The following is a 25699-nucleotide window of genomic DNA, read 5'->3' as shown; positions in this document are numbered from 1 at the left end:
TCATGGAAAACAGAACTTAAGCCACTCTGAAAGAAGTTACTGGATCACTCCAAATCATTTCCCTGTGTATGTGCGTGGAAAAGTTGGCAGTTCAAATCCACGCAACGGGGTGAGCTCTGTCCCAGCTTCTGCCAACCTAGCAGTTCAAAAGCACACCAGCACAAGTAGATAAAGAAGTACCGCTGTGGTAGGAAGGTAAACAGCATTTCTGTGCGCTCTGGCACTCATCACGGTGTCCCGTTGTGCCAGAAGCGATTTAGTCCTGATGGCCACATGACCTGGAAAGCTGTCTGTGGACAAATGCTGGTTCCCTCAGCCTGAAAGTGAGATGAGTGCCACAACTCCATAGTCGCCTTTGACTGGACTTAACCATCCAGGGGTCCTTTACCTTACCTTCAAAAGGTAAAGGGACCCCTGACCATCAGGTCCAGTCGTGACCGACTCTGGGGTTGCGGCGCTCATCTCGCATTATTGGCCAAGGGAGCCGGCGTACAGCTTCCGGGTCACGTGGCCAGCATAACTAAGCCGCTTCTGGCGAACCAGAGCAGCGCACAGAAATGCCGTTTACCTTTCCGCCGGAGCGGTACCTATTTATCTACTTGCACTATGACATGCTTTTGAACTGCTAGGTTGGCAGGAGCTGGGACCGAGCAACAGGAGCTCACCCCGTCGTTGGGATTCGAACTGCCAACCTTCTGATCGGCAAGTCCTAGGCTCTGTGCTTTAACCCACAGCGCCACCCGTGTCCCTTACCTTACCTTACCTGCATGGAAAATAGCAGATTTAGCCAAAAGGCAACACATGGAGATTTGCATTAATTGCTGCACTGTGTCCCATTATTATAATACTGTTGCATATTCTGAGAAGAGGTCTAATCTCATAAGGGGCATGGCTATGATGATCACAAAGGGGTCCTGCACATCTGAATTTCCCATTACACTGCTGTCCGTGTGGGGATGTGGTTCTGAGGCCAAAAAAGGTTCTCTGCCCCTGACGTACACCAACTCAGCAGCAAATGATGGTGAAGTGAGCAAATCTGAACTGTTGTATAATGCACATTGCAGAGTGTTTTGTCCACCGCCGTTGAAGAACACCAGGACCCGGTTCAGTGTGAAGAATGGCAAACTTTAATGACTGTTTTGCTGAGCCAATTTGATCTGGAGACCTAATGTGGTGTAGGATTTTCTGTCTCCCTGCCCTCCCCTCATTAGCAGGGAACTTCGTGAGGAGAAAACATGGCGTTGTGAGCTCATTAGTATCAGCCTTCTTGTGTCTGAAGGTGTACACAGTGACAGGCTGACACAAGCGACCAAAGACAGAGGTTGGAGTGTTGCATGTTAAAAATATCCCTCCCAGCACCACTGTAAAATATTAATTTGACTAACAGGCTCTTCACAATCAGTTATGTTGAATTAATGCAAGAATGAGGTGATTTTTAATGCATTTTGCTCAGACAGAATGTCCTTGGTATCTCCCCTGCAGAGACAAACCAAAGTGTCATTTTGAATACAATTTCTTTTGATTAGTGATGCATGTTTGCTTTGAAATAAGAGCAGACAGCTGATTCCCCCCTCCCCATTTGAGGAAGAAAAATGCATTTTTATTTTTTACACTCCACAGTGTTTATTAGGAAAATGTAAGTCTGTCCAGGATTTGTTGTGGTTGTTAAGGGTAGTGTAATGGTTCTAGGGGTTGCTCATGCGTAAGTTATCGCCACTCCTGGCTAGGTTACCTGGGTGAACCCTTTCTGTCTGGACAGCCTCTCACCCGTGGCTGTCTCAATCGCTGGCAGAATCCGTCAGTGGGCGTTTCTTGAACTTCTTCCAGCAAAGAAGTTCTTTGACGCCTAGTCTCCTCCTACTCTCCCTGCGTGGAAGTCTTCTGCGCAGGGAGGGTGTGGGCAGCGGAGGACCCGTGCTCTCCCCGCTGGTCTCCGGCGAGGAGTCCTGGAGCCCCCTCGCCGATTCCCCCATCTGCCCCCCTTCTCCACTGGTGCTACGCTGATTTCCTTCCCCAGCAGATGGGCTGCCTCTCTTCCTACTGGGACCCTCTCCGGCATCCCTCTGGAGCCTTCCCTCCACCTCTGGCTCCGATGGCAGTTCCCTGACAGGTAGGAATATATTTCCGATGCTAAACTTAGCTACTACAATTTCCTGTAGTAGTAAAAGGAAATAACCAGCTTAGGAAAAGTTGTCCAGCAGACAGGCCACATCTGCACCATACGTTTAAAGCACATTTATACCACTTTAGCGATCATGGCTCCCCCCAAAGAATCTTGGGATTGTAGTTCACTCCTCACTAAGGATGGAAGTATCTGTCAGTTTGAATCCTCTCTGTTTCTCATTTTTTAAAATTCAGTTCTGTGCATTTCTGCAGCAATTTGTGATTTGAACATTTTGAATAATTCTTATATGTATAAAATTGACAGACGGAGAATCAAAAGTCATTTTTATTTATTTCTCTTGTTATTTTTATTATCTTCTTTTCTTCCTGTCTTTTCTCTTTTTCTTTCTTCTGTTACCTATTTTGCTTTTGCTTTTGCTTTTGTCCTCTTCTCTGGGTTAATGAGCGTATGCACAGGAAGTTGATGGGTGATTGGTGAAAGACCCTGTATGAGAGTCAGGGTGGGAGGCTGGAGGAAAGAAAGGAAACTCCGAGGTGAGAGCTGGGTGGGACAACCCACTTCTGTGTGAGATAAAGGTTAAGATCTACATTTAGGAGATGACTTTGCATTTTTTAAATATTTTTTCTTTTTTCTTCTTTTTTGACAGATACAATAATAATAGGATAACAGAATTGTAGTGTTGGAAGGGACTCCAAGATGGAGTCCAACCCTTTGCAACACAGAAATCTCAACTAAAGCATCCATGACAGATGGCCATCCAACCTCTGCTTAAAAACCGCCAATGTAGGAGAGACTACAACCTCCTGAGGGAGACTGTTCCACTGTCAAACAGCTCTTACTGTCAGAAAGCTCTTCCTGATATTTAGTCGGAATCTGCATTCTTGTAATTTGAAGCCATTGTTTCAAGTCCTACCCTCCAGAGCAGGAGAGAACAAGCTAGCTGCATCTTCCCTGTGACAGCATATCTCCTCTTTTCCAGGCTAAACATACCCGGCTCCTTCAACTGTTCCTCATCAGGCTTGGTTTCCAGACCCTTGATCATCTTGGTTGCCCTCCTCTGCACACGTTCCAGCTTGTCTTAAATTGTGGCACCCAGAACTGGACACAGTATTCCAGGTGTGGTCTTACCAAGGCAGAATAGAGTGGGAATAGACCCAGCCAGATGGGCGGGGTACAAATATATTATTATTATTATTATTATTATTATTATTATTATTATTATTATTATTATTTCCCCTTGAATGGATGGATGAGCCATCCCTCTTCCTTCCACTGGCTGATGCTCAAACTCTCTTCTTTACTTAGTCAAAGTATGCCAGGTCAAACACATTTGAGAACACCTGGAGCAGAATCTAAAAATACAAATCAAAACATAGCCTCTGTGTCTCTCTCCATCTGTGCACTTGGAATAACAATGTTTTTACATAACAGAGTTTTGTAAGGATAAACGGCATACATTCTACCAGCTCTCCCTGCTATCAGATAACATTCTGACCCATCTCTTGCTAAGCAAAGTAAGTAGGATAGCTGATGATGAGTCAGAACCCAGTTCTACAATTTTCACACTTAGTTACCTCATTTTTAAAAAAACAACGCACCTGTCCAGAACATTACATTGGTCACAAGACATCAGTCATAGTTACTTCCTTGTACAGCTATCCATCCATTTCTGACTTCATTGTATTTTGTTCTCCAGAATTTATGAAGCCCAATTTTAGGTTCCGTGGGACAATGCCATTAAATCTTGGATACAAGAACTACTGCTTTAATTCTGACTGCTTGGGGACTCCTGGCACATGCAGAATTGTCCAGCCGCCATAAGCCTGTTTGCCTGCCAGGCACACCAACTTAGAGAGGCCAAAGAAGTTCACCTGAGCAAGCTTCTAACCCCGGCCCCATTGCTTCTCCAGCTTCCCAGAAGCCCTCCTTGCCTGATCCCCAACATGCACTCACCTTTCCCTTGTAAAAGGAGATAGGTGCAGTGGAACAAGCAGTGGCTGCCAAGAAAGGGAGGGTCTTTCCTTGTCCTCCTTTGATGCTCCAGCAGACTGGTTAGCAGTGTCCTGGACTGATGGTGACCCAGCGACCCATAGGGGACGCAGTTTTCCCAAATGCTGCTGCAGCAAAAAAATGAAACAGGTATTACAGATGGCACCATTCCCCAAACAATACTTAACTTGTATCATTTATGTTTGACCCTGCTCCCATCTTGAGGGTCATTCAGGTCATAGAATCGGAAGTGAACCCAAGGATCAGCTAGTTCTGCAAAGCTGGAATATGTAGCTGTGATTGAACCTGCAACCTTGCTGTGATCAGCACCACACTGTAACCCACGGAGCTCTCCAGCTATATGACACAGACAAAAGAAGCTGCCTTATATCATCGGACCAGGGTTTCAGCCAGAGGACTTTCCTATTTCCCATTTCCTGGGGAATGCCAGCAATTGAACCTGGGTCTATCAGCAGATAAATCAGATAAGAGGTGGACTTAGGGAAGTGTAATCCACTCCCCTGCTCAAGGCCCTGAGCCAAAGGAAGCACCTTCCCACCTCCTTCCCAAAGCCTAACTATAATGATAATGGTGGTGGTGGTGATTTATACATACATACATACATACATACATACATACATAAATACATACTGTACATACCCACTGCACCCATTTGGCTGGGCTTCCACAGCCACTCTGGGCAGCTCCCAACAGATTGAAAACAAAATAAAACATCAAACATTAAAACCTCAGCTAAACAGGGCTCCCTTCAGGTGTCTTCTAAAAGTCAGATAGTTGTCTATTTCTTTGACATCTGACGGGAGGGCATTCCACAGGGCGGGCATCACTACCGAGAAGGCCCTCTGCCTGGTTCCCTGTAACTTCGCTTCTCACAGTGAGGGAACTGCTAGAAGGCCCTCGGAGCTGGACCTCGGTGTTCGGGCAGAATGATGGGGGTGGAGACGCTCCTTCAGGTATACTGGGCCGAGGCCGTTTAGGGATTTAAAGGTCAGTACCAACACCTTGATTTGTGCTTGGAAAAGTAATTGCCCGGCTTTGGGAAGGAGATTGGGTGGCTCTAGGACTCTGCCAGAGCCCTTGTGGCTCCTTCCTAAAGCCTAGCTTACCCAGCTTTGGGAAGGGGACAAGAGCTGGGGTGGGAGGTGCCAATTTTTGGCCTTACACAGGATGCTGTGTTACCATGGGCAACCCCTGATCAGATGCTCTCCCACCTTTATCCATCACATGTTGTGATCTATGTGAACTGACTCCTATAGAAATATAACATGCCAACACATGGGTGCCAGGGCAGAGGGCTTGGGAGACAGAGCAGGCACATTGCTGGAACATAAACCTGATTCTTTATTACCTGTAGGCTCTCTCCAGTACATACATCTTCCTAAGACCAAGTCTTGATGCAGACATTTTTACATGTAGGAGGAAGTACATTTTCTATCCTACAGAAAGTATAAACAGCTCTTTAGCTGCCAGCCTGGAGAAAGGGACTGGATTATTTGGAAAGGAATGTCCTAAAAGTCTCATGCTAGCTTTGTGAACCCATTCCCACAGTTTGCAAAAAACTCCCTGAGGCTTCACTATCTGTCTAACATCACAGTAGGTGTGATTCCACTCTCCCATCTTCCAACAGGAAATTTCCCGCAAACATCTGATGCCCATATCCTCTTCAACTTCAGTAGCTTTGACGGGACAGCATGATGTCAGGTACTTTACAGATTTCCGTAATGCAGAAATACATGTCAAGCAATGATTTCAGCCTCCTTTCTCCACCTCCAAATAACTATTTGACATGAATGGAGATGTGTCCATTTGACAGATGTTGCTATAATTGAAGTACTTAAATGCCTTCAACTGACAGAGGCAAAAATGGAAAAGAGACCACAGGTGGTATGCAATCCTGACAGATGTGGTTAGATTTAGATGTATGATTTAAATCTGCTGTCATTCCCTTCGCTAGAGAGACAGGGCAAATTGCGGGTCTGTTCCAGCAGAAGTTTATTTGTGAACTAAGTTTCATTGGAATTGGTGGGATGGGACTTTGGGCCTATGTATGCTTCGTTACTGGAAGTAACTACCTCTGAATTCAATAAGCATACACTGAACAGTAGGCCAAGCCATGGCTGAGTCATATGGCCAAGTCATAACCACTTTTGGTGAATGGTGCTTACATAGGACTGCAGCCTTACACAGCTAACTTTAGTTGGATTAAGCCCAAATGTTTCTTGCTGTGGCAGAGCTGGGCAGTTGATTTTGAATCAATGGTTAGCTGTAGAATAAATCTAGAATCAACAGAACTGCCATGCTTTTTCCGTAGATTTCCAAACGGTATCTCTGAGTTCCCTCATGGGGGAAATATACTCCTGACAGTATGTGTGCTGATGTGCTCATGAACCCAGAACCCCACAACCAGCTCATCCCATAAGTGCCAACTCCCTGGGTGCCTGAGCACCCACAAAATTCCCCATGAAGGAGCTGGGCACCCACAAATTTTAGTACCAGGGTCATACACGCTGCATGGCAACCACAGCCCTGGGCACCCACGATCGTGGGGCCAAGTTGGCACTCCTGCCTCATCCCACTGACACACCATTCAAGTATACAGTGGTGACACCAGTATCAGGAGTGTAGCTAATACACAGCTAACCCTACTACACTGGCGGCTGCTGCATAGAGGAGTGGTGGGAGGCATCTGTTGGAGAACCCCCAAGGAAACCCTCAGGGGAAGAAGGCTCAGTGCCAGGGGATTGGTGGTGGGACAGCGATGAGTGGTCAGAGGGAGAAGAGGGAGCAGACTGGGAGGAGGAGGTATCCGAAGGTGAAGAGGTAACAGGGTTAATGAGCAGGAAGAGGCTGTGACAGAATCAGGCAGAGGTAGAGGCTGGTGAGGAGGGGGTTAAGAGGTAGAGTGGAGTCAGGTTGATGAAGAAGCCAGGGAGTCTCCCCTTCCTGCTGTGACCAGCTCCCCTCCCCTCTGGTCTCCCAGAACATGAAGAGAAATGAAGAGGGCAGAGCAAAGAGAAACAAGATGAAGGAGTCTCAGGTTACTGGAGAAGGAGGAGCCTTAGAGAGCAGTGGAAGGGAGGGACTTTCAGTGTCTCCTTGGGGCAAGACCTCCTAGGAAGAGTTTTTAGACCTGAGCTGTTTTGTTTCTTTGAATAAAGAGTTCACTAACACCTTGTGAGTTATTGCTGACTTGCTCTCGACTCCCGCCTTGACATCTACCCAGTGCTGAGAAACAGTGTCATGTGACCTCAGTCCCATGCAGCCCATGAGTTCCTAATGCCATGTGACCTGCAGTCCTTTCTGGGCTTGCCCTGGACTCTATGGTCACTGCAGGCCTACTCTAAAATCTGCAGGCCCAATCTATAATCTAGAATTATAATGCATTCAAGAAGGAGCTTTGCAAGTGCAGTAAGAAAATTCCTGAGGTGTGGAGGTTTTCAATAAAGGTTGGACGCTAATCAGCCACTTAATGCTCATCTACGAGATCCCCAATTAAAAGCCTCTAAGAGCCAGTCATTAAATTATTTCACTGATGAAGCACTGATGCCTAAAGCGCTAACCTACACATATTGGCAATTAATTTTAGTAAACAGAGACTAAGCATAACATACACCGCTCTTCCAAATGATATATTCCTTCCACTATGATTGGAATTTTTTTTTTTATATGTATGAATCCTAAACTTAGTGGTCAGCAACTCAGATATCAGATATATACAATCTGAAGCATATGTGGGTTTCTAAGAGGCAAGAGACAATGATAGCAGCAAGAGACTTTATTCAGCCAATGGCTAACAGAACAGAATAGTCAAACAGGGGCAAAGCAACTGCTTAAATGTATATCTAAAGGCCAAGGCCACACCCGCTCTCAATGTGATTGGCTGTCTAAACTCCCAAAGCTGCAAATCGTAACCCAGAGCTTAAGAGCCAATGCCAGTAGCCCAAACGCTGACAGTGCTACGTCATTGGATATCATGCATCAAATGAAAACACAGGGCTCAGGATCATAGTCCAGACTCAAGCTCAGGCGAGCACAAATGGCTGCCTACCTAATACAATAAACAATAACAGATATGTAAGCCGCTTTGTGACTCACGTGGATGAAAAACGGCATAGAAATATAATAAATAAATAAATAAATAAATAAATAAATAAATATGCAGAGAGAATGCATTTTCCCCCTTCAAAACGATCAGGGAAATGCTCAACACCAGTGGGAGACCACATGTCTGCCAACTGTTTCTCATCAAAAAATGGGAAAACCAAACACAGAACCAGACCTATTAAGGGCCCACAGGAAGCAAGTAATACAGCACTTGGGGAGATGATCTAAAAGTGGTCTTCTCTTCAAATAGCATTTTAATAGATCAGACCACACTTTGACATTTCCCAGTTAAACATGCATACACTTGCATATGATTGCGGCTTCAACTTCCTGTAGAATTTCTGGAGTTTTCTGTCCAGGCAAATAGAGAACTATAGGTCAGTGGAAGTGCAAGACCCAAGCTTTAATCGTCCATATAAGGCAGATTCCTATGTCTCTGTGAATTTTGCTTTAGGCTAGCCTTCCCCATCCTGGTGCCCTCTAGATGTTGCCAGACTGCAACTCCTTTAAAGCCCCAGACAACCTTGGCCCAGTATACCTGAAGGAGTGTCTCCACCCCCATCATTCTACCGACACTGTGGTCTAGCTCTGAGGGCCTTCTGGCGGTTCCCTCACTGCAAGATGCGAGGGTACAGGGAACCAGGCAGAGGGCCTTCTCGGGAGTGGCACCCGCCCTGTGGAACACCCTCCCATCAGATAATAAGGAAATAAACAACTATCTGACTTTTAGAAGAGATTTGAAGGCAGCCATGTTTAGGGAAGTTTTTAGTGTTTGATGTTTTATTCTGTTTTTAATCTGTTGGGAGCTGCCCGGAGTGGCTGGGGAAACCCAGTCAGATGAGTGGGGTATAAATAATGAATTATTATTATGATTATTATTATTATTATTAGCCTCAGCCAACATGGATTATGGGAGCTGTAGTCTAGCAAAATCTAGAGGAATCAAGGTTAGGGAAGGTTGATCTATATGTGTCGCATATTGCCCTGAAATATCTTCCTACAAAGAGTTGTACAGAAATGTTTAGGTCAACGTTGGCAGCAACATTAGCATTCTTGTCTTCTTCAACACTTTAATTGCATTATTCTCCATGAAAAGCTACTGCATAACATCAAATAATTCTATACGCCATTGGAACAGCACACCCAACGTTAAGCACATTCGGTCCCATTTATTTCAATAGGGAAGGGCTGTAGTTCAGCAGGAGAGGTGCAGAGCAACCACTTTGCAGGCGGTAAGTCCTGGGTTCAATCTCTGTCATATTCAGATGGTCCTGAAAAAGATCCCTGCCTAAAACCCTGGAAAGCTGCTGTCAATCAGTGTAGAAAATACTGAGCTAGATGGAACAATGGTCTGTCTTAGAATGAACCATGGCTTCCTAGGTTCCTATGTGTTAAATACCTGCTTAAACCACTTCTCTTGAAGCTGATATAGTTTCAAAGGGCTCAGCATGGTCTGGTTTGTAAATGAAAATATACCTCATCTCCTCTCTCCCCTCCCTTGAAACCATTTGCTAGAAAGATATTCAAGGGGCCACTAGACTTTCTTACGTGATATATCGGGTCCTCCCTTAAAGAGGGCACGTGTTGCAGTGAGACCTGGCAAACAAACCCTGTGTTGTGGGTGGGTATGATTGGATAGCCACAACACCCTTGATGCTGGGTTTGATCAGGCCAACGGGACGCAACCTAAATGGATCAAGGGACCTATTTATACCCATGCATGTGACCCAGAGCTTCCTCTTTCGGCTCGTGCATCGCAACGTCTGCCCACCTCTCCCTATTTTTAGAGCTGTGCGCTTGACCTTGTTATGCCGTCATGTGTTGTCTGTCATTGGGACAGGAGCACGGCAGGTATTTCTCCACTTGGCTGATTGGCTGGTGCCATTTGGGTTTCGCCTGCCATGTAGCAAATCATCACAACTTGTAAGGTTACGGATAGGCTCTGGTTCAGGTGACAGGGATGGGAGAACGCTCTCGCCATCCCTATGTGAAGGGTATTCTGTTAAAGGAATCCAGGGACTTGATGGTTTGGTCAACCCCTGAGAGGGGGCTGTGCCCGTGCCAGAATCCAGGGGGACATCTGGGTGGTGGACATAACCTGTTTCCAGCTTTCCACCTATCTGGGTGTTCACCCTAGGCTGACCTATGCTGGAACCCTGGGTCAGCACTACCTGCATGGCAGGGAGCTAGTCGAACCAGAGCCTATGCAACCAATCACTTTCTGTAATCGATAAAGTTGTGGCCTAAATTCTGCCAAAAACCAAACCAAAAATTTGAATCTTGTCTGAATTTATTTAAGGGGGGAGGTTTAAAGGTCTGAACATGCAACACTGTTTCCACCTCCCATCTCCTCCCCTCCTTCTCCTTATGCTTCTCCATTCCTTTCTGCCATAGTCATGATAAAAGTTATCTTAAATTGTGACGGAAAGCAGACAATGATGAAAACCAATGATGAAAATTCATCAGTCAGAAAGCATGACAGAAAGATCTGAGGGCCGCCCATCAGTTTGGGTATCACACCGTGAAAGTCTGCAGAGGCGCACAGACACTCCATAATTGCTGTTTCCACTAGAAGTTGAAATATATATATATATATATTATTTTGTTTGTCTTTGAGATGCTAACATTTCATCCAGGGTTTTCCGAGCTTAGCCGAAAGACAAATGAGTGACTGGATGAAATCCCAGGAAAATACAGGCTTTATAAAATATGCTCTCTCCTCTTTGCATAGAAGGGGCATAAAGGGAATTGCGCCGACGTGAAGGCAGCCATTTTGACACACACACGCTATAAAATACTTTAATTAAATTGTGGACACGGCCATTTCTCTAGGACTTTATTTAGTTTTCAGAGGGGGTAATTGTTTACTGGGAGACAAGACAAAGAGGCTCACGTAATTTTTCTGAGAGAAAGCTTGCAAAAGGAAGGATTACAGGAGTGTTCTAACTTAATTGCTCCGAGGAGAATTTTAAAAGTAAAATGTGTTGAGCTCAGTGTTGATGCTTTTTTCTTTTCTTTTCCACCCTTTCCAACTTGAAGCTTGACTCTTTTCTCCTAATCAGTCTTCCATTTGTTGCTCACTAAACAGGAGTGGTGGACAAAACACACGTGATAAGGCCAGTTCAGAACTCCACATGCAACCTAGTATGTATATCTATAGATAGTAGGTAGGTATTCAGACATACAGATATATTTTTAATAGTTTTTATTAAAAATTATATACAATCCACTTATTTAAAATATCAAGGCTGTCTATGACAATATAGACATAAAATGTAAGATAAATAAAAAACTATACAAAATACAGTGGTACCTTGGGTTACATATGCTTCATGTTACATGCACTTCAGGTTACATACGCTTCAGGTTACAGACTCTACTAACCCAGAAATAGTGCTTCAGGTTAAGAACTTTGCTTCAGGATGAGAACAGAAATCGTGTAGCGGCGGCGCGGCGGCAGCAGGAGGCCCCATTAGCTAAAGTGGTGCTTCAGGTTAAGAACAGTTTCAGGTTAAGTATGGATCTCCGGAACGAATTAAGTACTTAATCCGAGGTACCACTGTAATTATAAAAATGACTGGCTCATTTTAGGGGGGAAAAAAGAAGTAACTGAATAGGCCTGTTGGCATAGAAAATTCTTCAAGATATCCCTGGCAGTTTAGCCATGAGAATGGCCGCTGAATGTCTGTTGGAAGATATATTCCACAGCGTGGGACTGGTAGCACTACGTGCACGGCCATACCCTCCAACATTTATCCGATGAAAATAGTGATGACCTATTGCATCATCATAATAATAACAATTATATTGTTTATGCCCTGCCCACCTGACTGGATTGCCCCAGCCACTGCGGGTGGCTTCCAACACATATACAAACAAAATAAAACATTAAACATTGTTTTAAATATATATATAGGGCTGCCTTCAGATGTCTTCTAAAGGTTATTTAGTTATTTATCTCCTTGGCTTGGGGGTCGCATAATTCTATACCCTCCAGCATTTCTCCGATGAAAATAAGAACGTCCTACCATACCCGCCAACAGTTCTCTGATTAAAATAGGGGCACCCCAGGGCTTTTCTTTTCCAGAGGGAACTTATTGGAACCCAGTTCCAGCACCTCCCAGTACGTTTCCGAGCACAATTCAAAGTGTTGGTGCTGACCTTTAAAGCCCTAAACGGCCTCGGTCCAGTATACCTGAAGGAGCGTCTCCACCCCCATCATTCTGCCCGGACGCTGAGGTCCAGCGCCGAGGGCCTTCTGGCGGTTCCCTCCTTGCGAGAAGCAAAGCTACAGGGAACCAGGCAGAGGGCCTTCTCGGTAGTGGCGCCCGCCCTGTTGAACGCCCTTCCAGCAGATGTCAAAGCGATAAACAACTACCTGACATTCAGAAGACATCTTAAGGCAGCCCTGTTCAGGGAAGTTTTTAACGTGTGATATTTTACTGTATTTTTGGTTTTTATGGAAGCCGCCCAGAGTGGCTGGGGAGGCCCAGCCAGATGGGCGGGGTATAAATAATAAATTATTATAATATTATTATTATTACCTCTAAGTTGGGTTCTGGAACATCTTTGGTGAGAACATCTCAGGTGGGCACTATTGCCATTGTAAGAGAAAGAGGGAGACATTCATGGTGAGTTCCAACACCTCTTTTTCTCAAAAAATAGCAGTGGGACATCCTAAGGAAAAGTGGGACATTCTGGATCAAATCAGAAACTGACACAGCTTCTGTAAATTCAGGACTGCCCCTGGAAAAAATGGCACTTGGAAGGTTGGCTATATAGATAATAATAATAACAACAATAATCATTTATTTATACCCTGCCTATCTGGCTGGGTTTCCACAGCCACTCTGGACAGCTTCCAACAGAATATTAAAAACACGGTAAAACATCAAACATTAAAAACTTCCCTAAACAGGACTGCCTTCAGATGTCTTCTAAAAGTCAGATAATGGTTAATTTACTTGACATCTGATGGGAGGGCATTCCACATGGTGGGCGCCACTACTGAGAAGGCCCTCTGATTGGTTCCCTGTAACCTCGCCTCTCACAGTGAGGGAATCACCAGAAGGCCCTCGACGCTGGACCTCAGTGTTCTGGCTGAACGATGGGGGTGGAGATGCTCCTTCAGGTATACTGGACTGAGGCCGTTTAGAGCTTTAAAGGTCAGCACCAGCACTCTGAATTGTGATCAGAAATGTACTGGGAACCAATGTAGACCTTTCAGGACTGGTGTTATATGGTCTTGGCAGATAGTAGATGCAACAGAATGCCAAATGTAGTGAACTGGCTGCATGTCTAGCACCCCATTGTCTTTGGAGTGATCATGGAGTTATTTCTGCACCATGTGAATGTGATATGGGGAGTGACCCTGTCCATTCGGGACCACAGGTCATTTCCCACATTGCATTTTCCTTTTCCCTTTAAAAAACACATATTCTGTCACTTTACACACTGCCATGAAGTGGCAGTAAACATCACAAGAGATCAAGGAAGCAGAGAAGGTAAAAAGGAAAACAAGCAATTATTTTAGAACATGCTGTTCTGTTTCAGGCAAGTTGGTTTAAAGCACCAACAGGGAGACAGGTGTTATAACCTAGAGTAAACAGGAGATAGTAATTAACATGGAGTATTTTGGATGCTATTTATAGATATGTCTCTCTGCCTTCAAATCTCTCTACAAGAGTGCCGTTGGGTTGGTGATTGAAGGCCAGCATGAAGATATCAGGATAGTGACAAACAAGACTCATGTAAAGGAATAAAGATGCATGTTATTCTAAGGAAAACACAGTTGCAGCTAAGAGTATCCTTGCAAAGATGTTCTGCATGTCACTTATCAAAACAATGCGCTGAGATAAATTGTTCACATAGCAAATTCTCATTTAGTCGGGAGAAACTCTTTTGCTAATTAAATATCCTCAAATAAATATCTCTTGAACATACTGCAATATTTTAATTGCTCAATTAATTGATTTTATCGGTTAAAAGCACAACAGCTAATTGACCAAGCACCTTTAATTGGTTGACAGTCTTAATAGCAATTAATGTTTCCTACTAGCTAGCTGTAAACATCAGCTGTGACCAGTAAAAATACTGCAGCTAATTGGAGACTGAAGAAATTAAATACTTCTGTTAAATGACGATTTCTGTCAGAGTGGGGGGTTGTGTTGACATTTTACATAATAATACAATGGCAAGAAACTTTGTTCATGGAGAGCCAAGCAAGACTGACACACACAAAATTTTTTATATATATATATATATATATATATATATATATATATATATATATATATATATATAAATTGTCAGTGGCACCCAGCACCACTCCCTCTCTATAGTAAATCAAAATTTTCTCACTCCAAAACCTTCTTCACACATTTTTTCAGCTTCACACCTGTCTTTGTTCTCAATATCATCCATGAGCTAGAGGGCAACAGTCTGAAGTGAGGAGACTCCTGAAATTTCAGAGGGTCCCTTTTAGATGCCTGAATGATGACATCTCACTGGGATAGAACAAAAACTGTGATTTAGACATTCCTGAAAATAACACCAGGGCAATGTCATAACACCAGGGGTGAGGGACCTCTTATCCATGTGTCAATAGCCTGGCAGAGGTTCTAATTTGTCCTACAAGGCAGTTTGGTCCCATCCACTAGACCCATCACTGAGGTGACATCGGGTGGCAGGAAGGTTAAGGTATGGCCTTCACACTGAAGTCTGAATGGAAACTGCTTGGAAATGCACTTCAAAGATGTTGTTAATAGGTAGCTCTGCCCACTTGTCAGACTTGGCCAATAGGGCTGGAGACAGATTAGAACATGGGTCAGCAAACTATGGCCTGGGGGCCTGATGATCCAGTCCGCAGACCCTGCTGCCCACTCGGTCAGTCCTTGTGCACTGCAGACGCCTCATCGTGCAGGGATTGACTTCCACGATGCTGGCACAGCTTCTGGGCAGGCACCGACACTGGCGCAGCTTTGGATTGGCTGCAGGAAGTTCCTGCAGCCAATCCGAAGCCTCCCTGCCTGCGCACTGAGGTAAACCCAGTGCGGCCATGGACGGAGAGGCCGGTGTGCGGGTGGTGGGTCTGAGCAGCGCTATGGGCATCGTGACAGGCGTATCGCGGGACTTCAGCTGGAGCTTGGCACGCCTGCTGGGCCGGGCCCGGTGCTGCTGCTGCTGGCGCACTTGGCGGCCACGCTGGAGCAGCTGGAGGGCAAGCTGCTTGCCACCTGCCCGGTGCTCCCGCATGCGCAGCCTGCCCATCGACCTGGCCTCGGGCGATGGGCTGCAGCACATGATGCACACCGCCTGGGAGCTCTGCGGGGATGGGCAGATTGAGCGGCTGCTGCTCGTCAACAATGCCAGTGAGCGAGGGACACCAAGACGCGCTCCTGAGCACGTGCAGAGTACATTCCTTCTCCAGGTCTGGAGGCAGCTGTGGGACCAGCTGGCAGTGTATTTATATTTTTCAAAATATAATCCGGCCCCCCACAAGGTCTGAGGGACGTTGACTGGCCCCTGATGAAAAAGTGTGCTGACCCCTGGATTAGAATCTTGGCCTGGTGGGCTGAAAAGTTTCCCTATCCCTGTAACATCCACTTATCTGGGAGTAAGCCTCATTTAACTGGGGCCTAAAGGGCTGGGGTCAGACCTCCTGGGGCCCTTGGCATGGTGTTACTGATGGGCTCTTGCCACCAATGCACTTCACACACAAATGGCGGGCCTTCCGGAAAAAGACCTCCAGTAGTCTCATGCCCTGAATTCCATAGTCTGTCCATTCTTTGGGGGGAAATGTGGGAAGCCTTACAGAGTTTACAGAGCATCACACTCCCTGTGAAGCATTCTGACACAGGAGATAGGACCAATGACAATATTGTAGCTGTAGGCTTAGTGCCTGCTTCACTGGACAAGAGCATCAACCCTCAGTTGACACTTGGTTTGTTATGCCTCTGTAGTTGTTCCAGAGTGACCTTGCTGGTGGGCCAAGATACAGAATGTAACACCCATTTTTTTGTTATTAGGGGTGTGCCTTGGTTCTGTGTATACATTGCAATGACTACCCCTACTCTGCATGGTAGGAGGACCTTAGAACGGTAATATGAGCATCACAGGCAACTCCACATTTGTGTGCAATTGACATGCACCGCAAGGTGGGGCAGAAATGGGATGGGGCAGTGCAGGGGCAGAACAGGATGGGGTGGGAACAGAATGGGGTGGGCTTATGTACATCCCACTGATGTGCATGGTGCCTCAGAACACAACCCCTGCATAAATGGGGAGTTCTAGCTTGAATCCCTTGGCCATAGTTCAGTAGTAAGGCATATAGACTATACCAGGGGTGGCCAACTCCCATGAGACTGTGATCTACTTACAGAGTTAAAAACTGGCAGTGATCTACTCAAAGTTGTTGAGCTTTTTTTAGGGGAACTGAATTTGTTGAGCTTCTTTGGGGCGAGCCAGTGATCTACCACAAACCAAAGTGATCTACTGGTAGTTCATGATCTACCTGTTGGACATGCCTGGACTATACCAGTGGCAACCCTTACCATCTTCAGATAAAGTCTTGCAAGAAGCAGAGAGAGCAGTAGATGGTGCTCTGTTAGATAGACCTTTGTTCTGAATCAGCGTTGGGCAGCTTCTTAATGTGGCTTGGAGACTGACTATAGTGTGTAGTAGTTTCAAAGTGTGCGCTTTCATAGCTAAGAAGGTGAAACACAATCAGAAATTTGTTAGAGGGTTTCCACAAAGAGTTGGCCAATGGGTGTTCTCTCAAAGATGTCCGTGTCCTTAGACTTGTATAAGAAATGGGCCCTTGGACCTTTAGAGGTTAATAATGGACACAGCCAGAGAGGAAATGATCACATGCTCAGGGGTCTTTTGTGTGGCAAAAAAGATGTCTTGCTAACTAAGGGACTGAAAACATCAAGAATTTTTTTTTTTAAAAGAGCGAATCGCCGAGAAAACATATTCCAGACTAGCACTCGGTATTTCTCAAGGTGGAGCAACTGGATAAAAAATTATGACCTTTCCCCCCGCCCTGTCTACCTTGTTTTATTTTTCTGCACTAAAATATTGCCGGTGCCTGAGGCGTAAGTCAGAGCAAACTTCCATTATCACTCTGGAGACTTGGCACTTTGCTCATTAGGCTTCTAAGGTTCTGACTGAGTGACCTTGTTTAGTGGCGAAGACACAGATGGAGTCTGCCAGTAAATCTTGTTAATGTAACAAGTATTTCTGCTGTTAGATGGGTTTTGCACCTGATACAAGCATTTCCTTCCTCAGTAAACATCCTTTCCCTCCCCGCTCCCCTTTCCTCCCTCCTTTTCATGCTGCCAGGTAGTTCACCATTTGTTTTTTTCACACACACCCCCCCACGTGCTATCACAAAAATGTGTCTTGCTGTGTTTGTAGGCAACTCAGTCTCTTAAAAGAAAGCCTGTGGGTGGCTTCTGAGAGGGACCAAAACTTGCTTTAAAAATAGGAACAGTTCTCCTATAAAGACAACAATTTCCTTCTGCTGTGACTCTCGCCTCCCGAGCGAGTTTCAGCTCACTGCAGGCAAAGATGGTTCTCTCCCTCTCCTTCCTTTTCCTAGAGCACTTTGCAAGGTGCTTATTACTGTGGGGAAATAAATAAAAATTAGAAGAAAGCGTTATGTTTTAGGAACCTAAGCACTACTCCCCCCCCCCACTGATAGACTGTTGCTCTTCTGGCAGAGTGTCCTTTGCAGACAGGCATAGGAAGTGTACATAAACACACATACATACAAATGGTGGTGCCTTGGGGGTACTCTTGATTATTATATCCTGGTTCCAGTCTCAATGGAAAGTCTAGCCTAAAATAAAATAACATAAAATATGCCATTTTATTTTTTATTTTTTTAAAAATAATTTTCTATTGGAAATTTTATTTACAACATATACCCCCACCCTCCCAATACAGAAATCCACCCTCATTAAACGTGAAGATAACATACAATAAGCATAACATACAACAATACAAACAACCAAATAAAAGACTTCCTTTATCCTGTATCTGGCCTGCTTATTTACTTCTTATAAGCTGTTTCCTTTATGAATAATTATTGAGATTTTTCTAATTATAACTTAAATATCCACAAAGTCTCCTGCAGATGTGCCATTTTAAATCTCCCATTCGTAACCAGGCATTCCTTTTCCATTCCTTTTTCTTCTACTACTATCTTTACAGGAACCTCTGATGATCCTTTGTCTGCGGCTAAAACACCAGCTACTACCACCAGTAGCACAACTAACTCCTGATAATATCTTAAACGGGACATGGGTGGCACTGTGGTCTAAACCACTGAGCCAATTGGGCTTGCCGATTGTAAGGCCGGGGGTTCGAATCCACGAGACGGAGTGAGCTCCTGTTGCTCTGTCCCAGCTCCTGCCAACCTAGCAGTTCGAAAGCACACCAGAGCAAGTAGATAAATAGGTACTGCTGCGGCAGGAAGGTAAATGGTGTTTCCATGCGCTCTGGTTTCCATCACAGTGTTCCGTTGTGCCAGAAGCGGTTTAGTCATTCTGGCCACATGACGCGGAAAAGCTGTCTGTGAACTAATGCCGGCTCCCTCGGCTTGAAAGCAGAGGTGAGTGCCATACCCCATAGTCGAATTTGGCTGGACCTAACCATCCAGGGGTCCTTTACCTTTTACCTTGATGATATCTTAACTACCACTAGAATACAACTGATGTTTCTATTGCTTCTGCTGTTAGTATACAATTACCACCACCACCTTGCTTGGTGGTGATACTTGAATGGTGAGCCATTTCCTCCTCTATTTCAGCTGCATTGAATTTATCAAAGAGAAAAACATCATCCCCTTCAACACACACACACACACACACACACACACAGAGAGAGAGAGAGAGAGAGAGAGAGAGAGAGCAGACCTGGACAATAGCAGCTCATTTCCCTTCTGTTGCTGTAATCTGCTCCATAGTGGCTGTGGACAGATCAGAATTTTCTGCATGTTTTATATGATGCCGTTTTTGTAGATACAGCATGCCTGCAGCCATGGAGTGGTTCCATCCTAGGTGATTTTATAGTTAATTACAATAGCTATGAAAGCAGAACATAACTTTGCTTCTGCATCACCACGTATACACTTCCCAGAGATGTGCTTCAGTCCCAGTAAAGCACCCTACTTCAGCTGAGAGCACCCACAATGAAAGCCTGAGGCAGCAGCAGGGAAATGGAGCCTAAAATTCAGATTGTCCTCATTTTATCAAAGAAGCAAAATTACCTTTTTTCTCCCCAAGGTACTTCATGTTGCTATTTCTATTGCTGCCTTGCTGTAGCTTCTCTCCCGCCCCAGTCTTAACCTTCAACAGATCAGAGTGTGCAAAAAGTTATGGACTTGTTGAATCCTGCGGAGGATTCGTTCAGCGATGGAGGAGGAATTTGTTCCGTCCGATTTTTGCAGTGGACTGACCTGAAAGAATGCTTGCAGATGGGAACACGGCTCTCAGTCAAAACACCACCCTTCTTCAGATTTTGTGATGCAGATTTGGTGCGCAAAAAGCACATTTAATACATAGATACATCTTTCACGTACGGCAGAATTATTTTACAGAAGAATCCATTACAGCGCATTGGAAAATACGTACTTCATGTAAAAAGTGTGTACGGAATGGGAACGGTTCAAATGTAGACTTTCTTTGTGCTCTTTCTTTCCAAAAATCTCAGAAAGGGTCTGCACTGTAGCTGCCTCCACACCACAAAGATGATATTGTTTTATTATTGACTAAGAATTGCTGCCAAACCACTCTGTGAAGTTCCTCCCCCTACTGTGTTTATCCTGCTGGGATTGGTGTGGCCACCTACCTGTGGCTATGCAAACTGCAGTGTGATGACAACCTTGCATATATATATATATATATATATATATATATATATATATATATATGAATTATTATTATTTATTATTATTATCATCCCACTGTGAGGGATATGCCCTGTGTGATGAACATATCCTAGCAATGTCAGCAGCACATCATTCCCCCCCCCCCGAGGGTCGACTTTTTAATTATTATTTGTTTCTACCACTGCAAGTAGTCATTTTGGCATATACGAAAGGAACCCATTCCACAGCAATTTCCCCACCAAAATGGTAACACAAGAAATTATTGCGACTGAGTTATGAGCTACAAAGTACAGTGCTTTTTTTCCTTAAAAATATTTAGGAGTGCTCTCATCTTGACTCGAGGAAACCACCATTTTATAGTACAAATCAGGGAAAATAAATACAGTAAATGGACAAAAATACAAAGATTCACAAAATGTTTAGGGGTATGTTTACCCCTGAGTCCCTCCAGAAAAACACACTGACAAAGTATATAAAAATAGGAATACCTATCTAAGTATTTAAACAGAATATTTCAATGTTGTAATGAAGGACAATCTGATTTGGACAATCACACCAAGGCTATTTGTGGATGAACAAATTGTATGCATTTTGCTCTGCTTTGATTGCATGCATATTTAGTTGAGGAGAAATATATTATTCCCAGAATAATCTGCCTAGACATCTAAAGTTGAATATTGATTGACAATAGCCCTCTTGTCCTTCCAGGTGACATGACACTGGACCGTGGCTTGAATCGATACAAAGCAATTTCCAATCAAGGGAAAACAGTTGCCTATTGGTTTCTTCTGATCCATTTGCTGATAGGATTCTGCAACCTCCCATGGATTTCAGCAGCGCAATTGTAGTCTAATTGGGTGACCCCTATGGAGACACACTCAGTAAGTATTTTTGGTACGGTGACATTCTGAATGAAGGAAACCCTTCAGCGTATGTGGTTGCCTGGCTGGTCAGAAAAATGTAAGTACAGAATTTGTAAGAAAAGAGATAGCGCTCTGTATGTATGTGCCAATTATATTCTTACAACTGAATCCCAAACAATATGAACACGGCATTATATTGCTTCAAGCTTGACCTAAGTTCTCAAGAAAGGCCAACATGAAGTCACCTAGATAATGGCTTTGCACAGAGACCCTTATCTGTGAGTCGTACATGGCTATTCCTTAATTTTAACAAGGCAAAATTTCAACAGGCACAATAACATCTCATCTCATTAAAGATGCAGTGTCTTCTTTTTTCCTTTCCTTTCCTTTTCTTTTTAAGAAAAGAACCCATGAGATGAACCTCAGTGCACAATCATCTCTCAGCTTGACCACCCTGTCAGGGTCACCTGACAGGGTAAGGATTAAGTAATGGGAAGAAACATGTACACCATGGAGGATGCACGGGCTAGAAATGTAAAAAAAAATAATGAAAGGTAAGGCCTATTACCCCTTCATGGATCACTGTCTTGTCGTGGTGAAGGGGCTTGAATAACTTCAAGAAGCTGTGAGCTATGCTGTGCAGGGCCACCCAAGACGGACAGGTCATAGCCAAGAGTTTAGACTAAATGTGATCCACCTGGAGAAGAAACTGGCAAACCACTCCAGTATTTTGCCAAGAAAACTCCATGGACATAAAAAAGAAGAAGCTTTGAAGCTGCCAGCGTTTTCAGGTGTATGCAATCCCCCCCCCCCCATATATTCAATAAACATTTTCCAATCTTCTCTAAACTTATGTTCTTCTTGTTCTCTTATTCTATATGTTAGGTCCACAAGCCACGCATATTCCATCAATTTAAGTTGCCATTCTTGTTTAGTTGGGACCTCACTCGTTTTCCATTTGGGGGCTAACAAAACACGGGCCGCAGTAGTGGCATACATAAATAACCTTTTTTGACACCTGGGAATTTCCATCTGAATTGTCCCCAACCAAAAGGACTCTGTTTCCTCCCACCCACCTGAAAAGTGCTTTTAAACAGTCTTTTCAATTCATTATGAATTGTTTCCCAGAACTCTTTTATCCTTTTACAGGTCCACCACATATGAAAGAACATACTCTACATAGTTTTAGATCCTTTGTAGCAATATCATTTGGGAGTCACATGATACCTGAAGCCAGAACTCATGCAGTCTCTTCGCCTACTTCTTTCATGTCTTGATGTGGTTCTGGCCTCCGGTCTACTGAGCAAACAGCCATGCTGGTGGGGTAGCAGGAGTCTTAGTGTCTCTCCAAACCTGACCGCTGGCTGTTCCCACCGGACCCTGCATTGTAGTCTTTATAGACCAATCAGATTAAACGGCATCATATCATCTAGTTTATAGTTATACCAATTTCTAAATGATGGATAAATCATTCAGTTTGTATGTGAGATATCTCAGCCTCTGGAAGAATGTTTTATTATATTAGCGAGTATATCACATAACTATTACTATTTTATATTCGGTTTACATATTCAAGGCACATTTATTTACCCGACATTCAGCTAATATCTTTAGAAGGTCAAATTTCAGCTTTCCCCCCTTTACATCACTCCACTTTTACTGTCTTCTACCTATACCTCCTCCATCCTATTGGTCATTAATGCATTTCCCTTTGGGGCCATAAACACTTCAAATAGCTGCGCATTAAATTCTGTGCTGTAGTCGCAGCCCATGAAAGATGTACATCTTGTTTAATTTTAATGTTCATAGAGAAGTATTTCCAAGTGCGTGCAAAAACCACTGAAACAGAAATAGACATAGAGGACTTGGCATTCTGAACTCTTACCCAACCCTTTCCCTTAGTAGCCATAATAAATCAGCATTTGGAAGAATACTTTACTGTGTTACTGAGTGCATCACATAACTATTATTCTTTGACATTTATTATATTTCTTACTCAGTGTTCTCTAAAACGGACAGTGTGGAAAATATTAATATTAAATTGTGTAGTTTTAGAACAGATCAACATCAAATCATGGCACATAACACTGGTCTTGAGAGACCTACATTGGCTCCCAGTACGTTTCTGAGCACAATTCAAAGTGTTGTGCTTGAAAGCCCTATACGGCCTCAGTCCAGTACACCTGAAGGAGCGTCTCCACCCCCATCGTTCTGCCCGGACACTGAGGTCCAGCACCAAGGGCCTTCTGGCGGTTGCCTCACTGCGAGAATCCAAGTTACAGGGAACCAGGCAGAGGGCGCCCGCCCTGTGGAACGCCCTCCCACCAGATGTCAAAGAGAAAAACAACCACCAGACTTCTAGAAGACATCTGAAGGCAGCCCTGTTTAGGGAAGTTTTTAATGTTTGACTAACTATTGTATTTTAATATTTTGTTGGAAGCCGCCCAGAGTGGCTGGGTGGGGCATATATAATAAATTGTTGTTGTTGTTGTTGTTGTTATGGCAGACGTCTTTGCCATTTTTGGGGAAGCAGACCAAAGTCAAGGAAGGATTTCCACAGCTGTGTATCATTCTGCAAAATTCATGCAATTGCATTTTTCACAATCAATACATGAGCTCTTGCCCAGAGCACCATACATTTTCAAGGCTCACATGGAGGTTCTTTGGAAGAAGACATTCCCATTCGCTGCAATGTTGGAATCACTGGAAGCCACAGTATACACCCCAGGCTGTGTCCACAAACACAAAAGGAAGTGAAATGACAGGTGAAGCTCTTGTGGACAAGGGAGCTAAATGAGTACAAGCAAACTCCTTCCCCACAAGAGATTTTTGGATCAGGGCAATGAGGCTAAATGAATCATTATTGTTTTTTGCTATGTGAGACACACTGTGTCATATAAATGCACTCCTTACCAATTAGAACTGATAGAGGCCTCAAAGAAATGCAACTTGTGAGAGAGCTCAGCTCTGCAAGCGAGAGGGAAGCTACAGTTGATCAAATGTTTCCGCCCCAGGAGGAAGCAGTCAGTCCCATCCTGTTTAAATCTTAGAAATCTGAACTTTGCAAGTGAACAAGGAGTGGGGGCTATCCAGTATCATTAAGATTACATGATTTACAACTGTTCTTCTGCTGGACAGAAGTCACACTATGCAGTGGGCTCCTGGCTGGTAGGGAAATATATTGGTATTAGATATAAAAGATCTGTATTGTATTACATTCTGGATATATAACATCCATCACACCTGTTCAAAATGTGTTCGGTTAAGAGCTTTTGACATTCCAGAGAGCAATCCTGGCCAAGTGTAGACAGTATTGCAAATATATATTCCATGGTATCGCTTCTCCTTCAGTCAATCTGTCTGGCCACCATTGTCAAATAGAACCATAAGATTCTAGAGTTGGAAGGAACACCAAGGGACACCATCTAGTCCAACCCCTTGCAATGCAGAAATCTCAACTAGCACATCCATGACAGATGGCCATCTAACCTTCTTAAAAACAGCCAAGGAAGGAGAGTCCACCACTTTCCGAGGGAGACCATTCCATTGTTGAACAGCTCTTATCATCAAAGTTATTCTTGACGTTTAGTTGGAAAGCGTGTTCTCCTTAATGGAGAGCACGTGTTGCGGTGGGGTCTAACAGAACACCCCCTCTAGGTTACTGGACGGGACCATTTGGATGGCCAGGACTGTGATTGGGCCAATTTGGGTTGTTGGGGAGATTTTGATGTTACCATTTAGAGGGTTGGCCCGAAGGTTATATATTCTTGGCACACGGCTTTTTTCAGTCTCTTTTGCTGCATGCATTGGATCGCCCGCCCACCCTCCCTAATTTAGGGCTGTTGCGTTTGACATTGCTATGCCTGTCATGGGGTCAACTGCTTTGGGGTCAGGGGCCTGGTTTTGTCCAGCCAATTTTGTCCATTTGGCAGATTGGCTGGTGCCATTTGGTTTTTGCCTACTGCGTAGCATATCGTCACAACTTGTCAGGTTGCGGTTAGGCATTGGTTAATTGTTGGTTGGTGGAGGGGATGTGGTTGGCAGTGCCTGCCCCTCCAATGCTGCTGCTGCAAGGGAATTCCGTTAAAGGAATCCAGGGGCTTGCCACGCTTTCGTCCCAATCCCTGGTGTGGGGCTTGGGCCGCGCAAGCCTCTGGGAGCATGCGTGGAGAGGTGAGGGCCTGGGGCTCAGCTCCATGTTCTCCCCAATATTGTTTTCCCTTACTGGCTTTTGCTGGAACCCGGAAGTCAGTTCTGTCCCTGGACGGGGACAGATAGTCGGAACCAATGCCTAAGCAACCACTCACATTTATGTATTTTGATAAAGTTGTGGCCAAAATTATGCCAAAAACCTTAAAAACAAAAATTCTGTGTGAATTGTGATTTATTTAGGGGGTGGCTTGGGGACCTCAACACGCAATATCCTTTTATGTAACTTGAAGTCATTGCTGTGCAAAGATTTATGGGTAGTAGAGTTTTTGTGCTTGCACCCTCCCCCCCTCCTGATTCTGGTTTATCCATTTCTCTGCTCATGTTAATTAGCAACAAGGGCACTTTTTAAGTTCATATGACAGTTCTCTTAAGGAAGAACTCCTATTCCACTGTGGTAACAGATAAGCAAGAAAAATGTGACTCTCTGCAGAATCTGATCTGCAAAATGTGATTGTTTTTCATTAGTTGATATTATAATTCTGCCTCAGTTTA

Source organism: Podarcis filfolensis (genome assembly GCF_964270895.1).
Source record: "Podarcis filfolensis genome assembly, chromosome: 1".
NCBI classification, from domain to species: Eukaryota; Metazoa; Chordata; class Lepidosauria; order Squamata; family Lacertidae; genus Podarcis; species Podarcis filfolensis.
The sequence above is the reverse complement of the archived record's forward strand: the minus strand, read 5'-3'. Positions refer to the sequence as shown.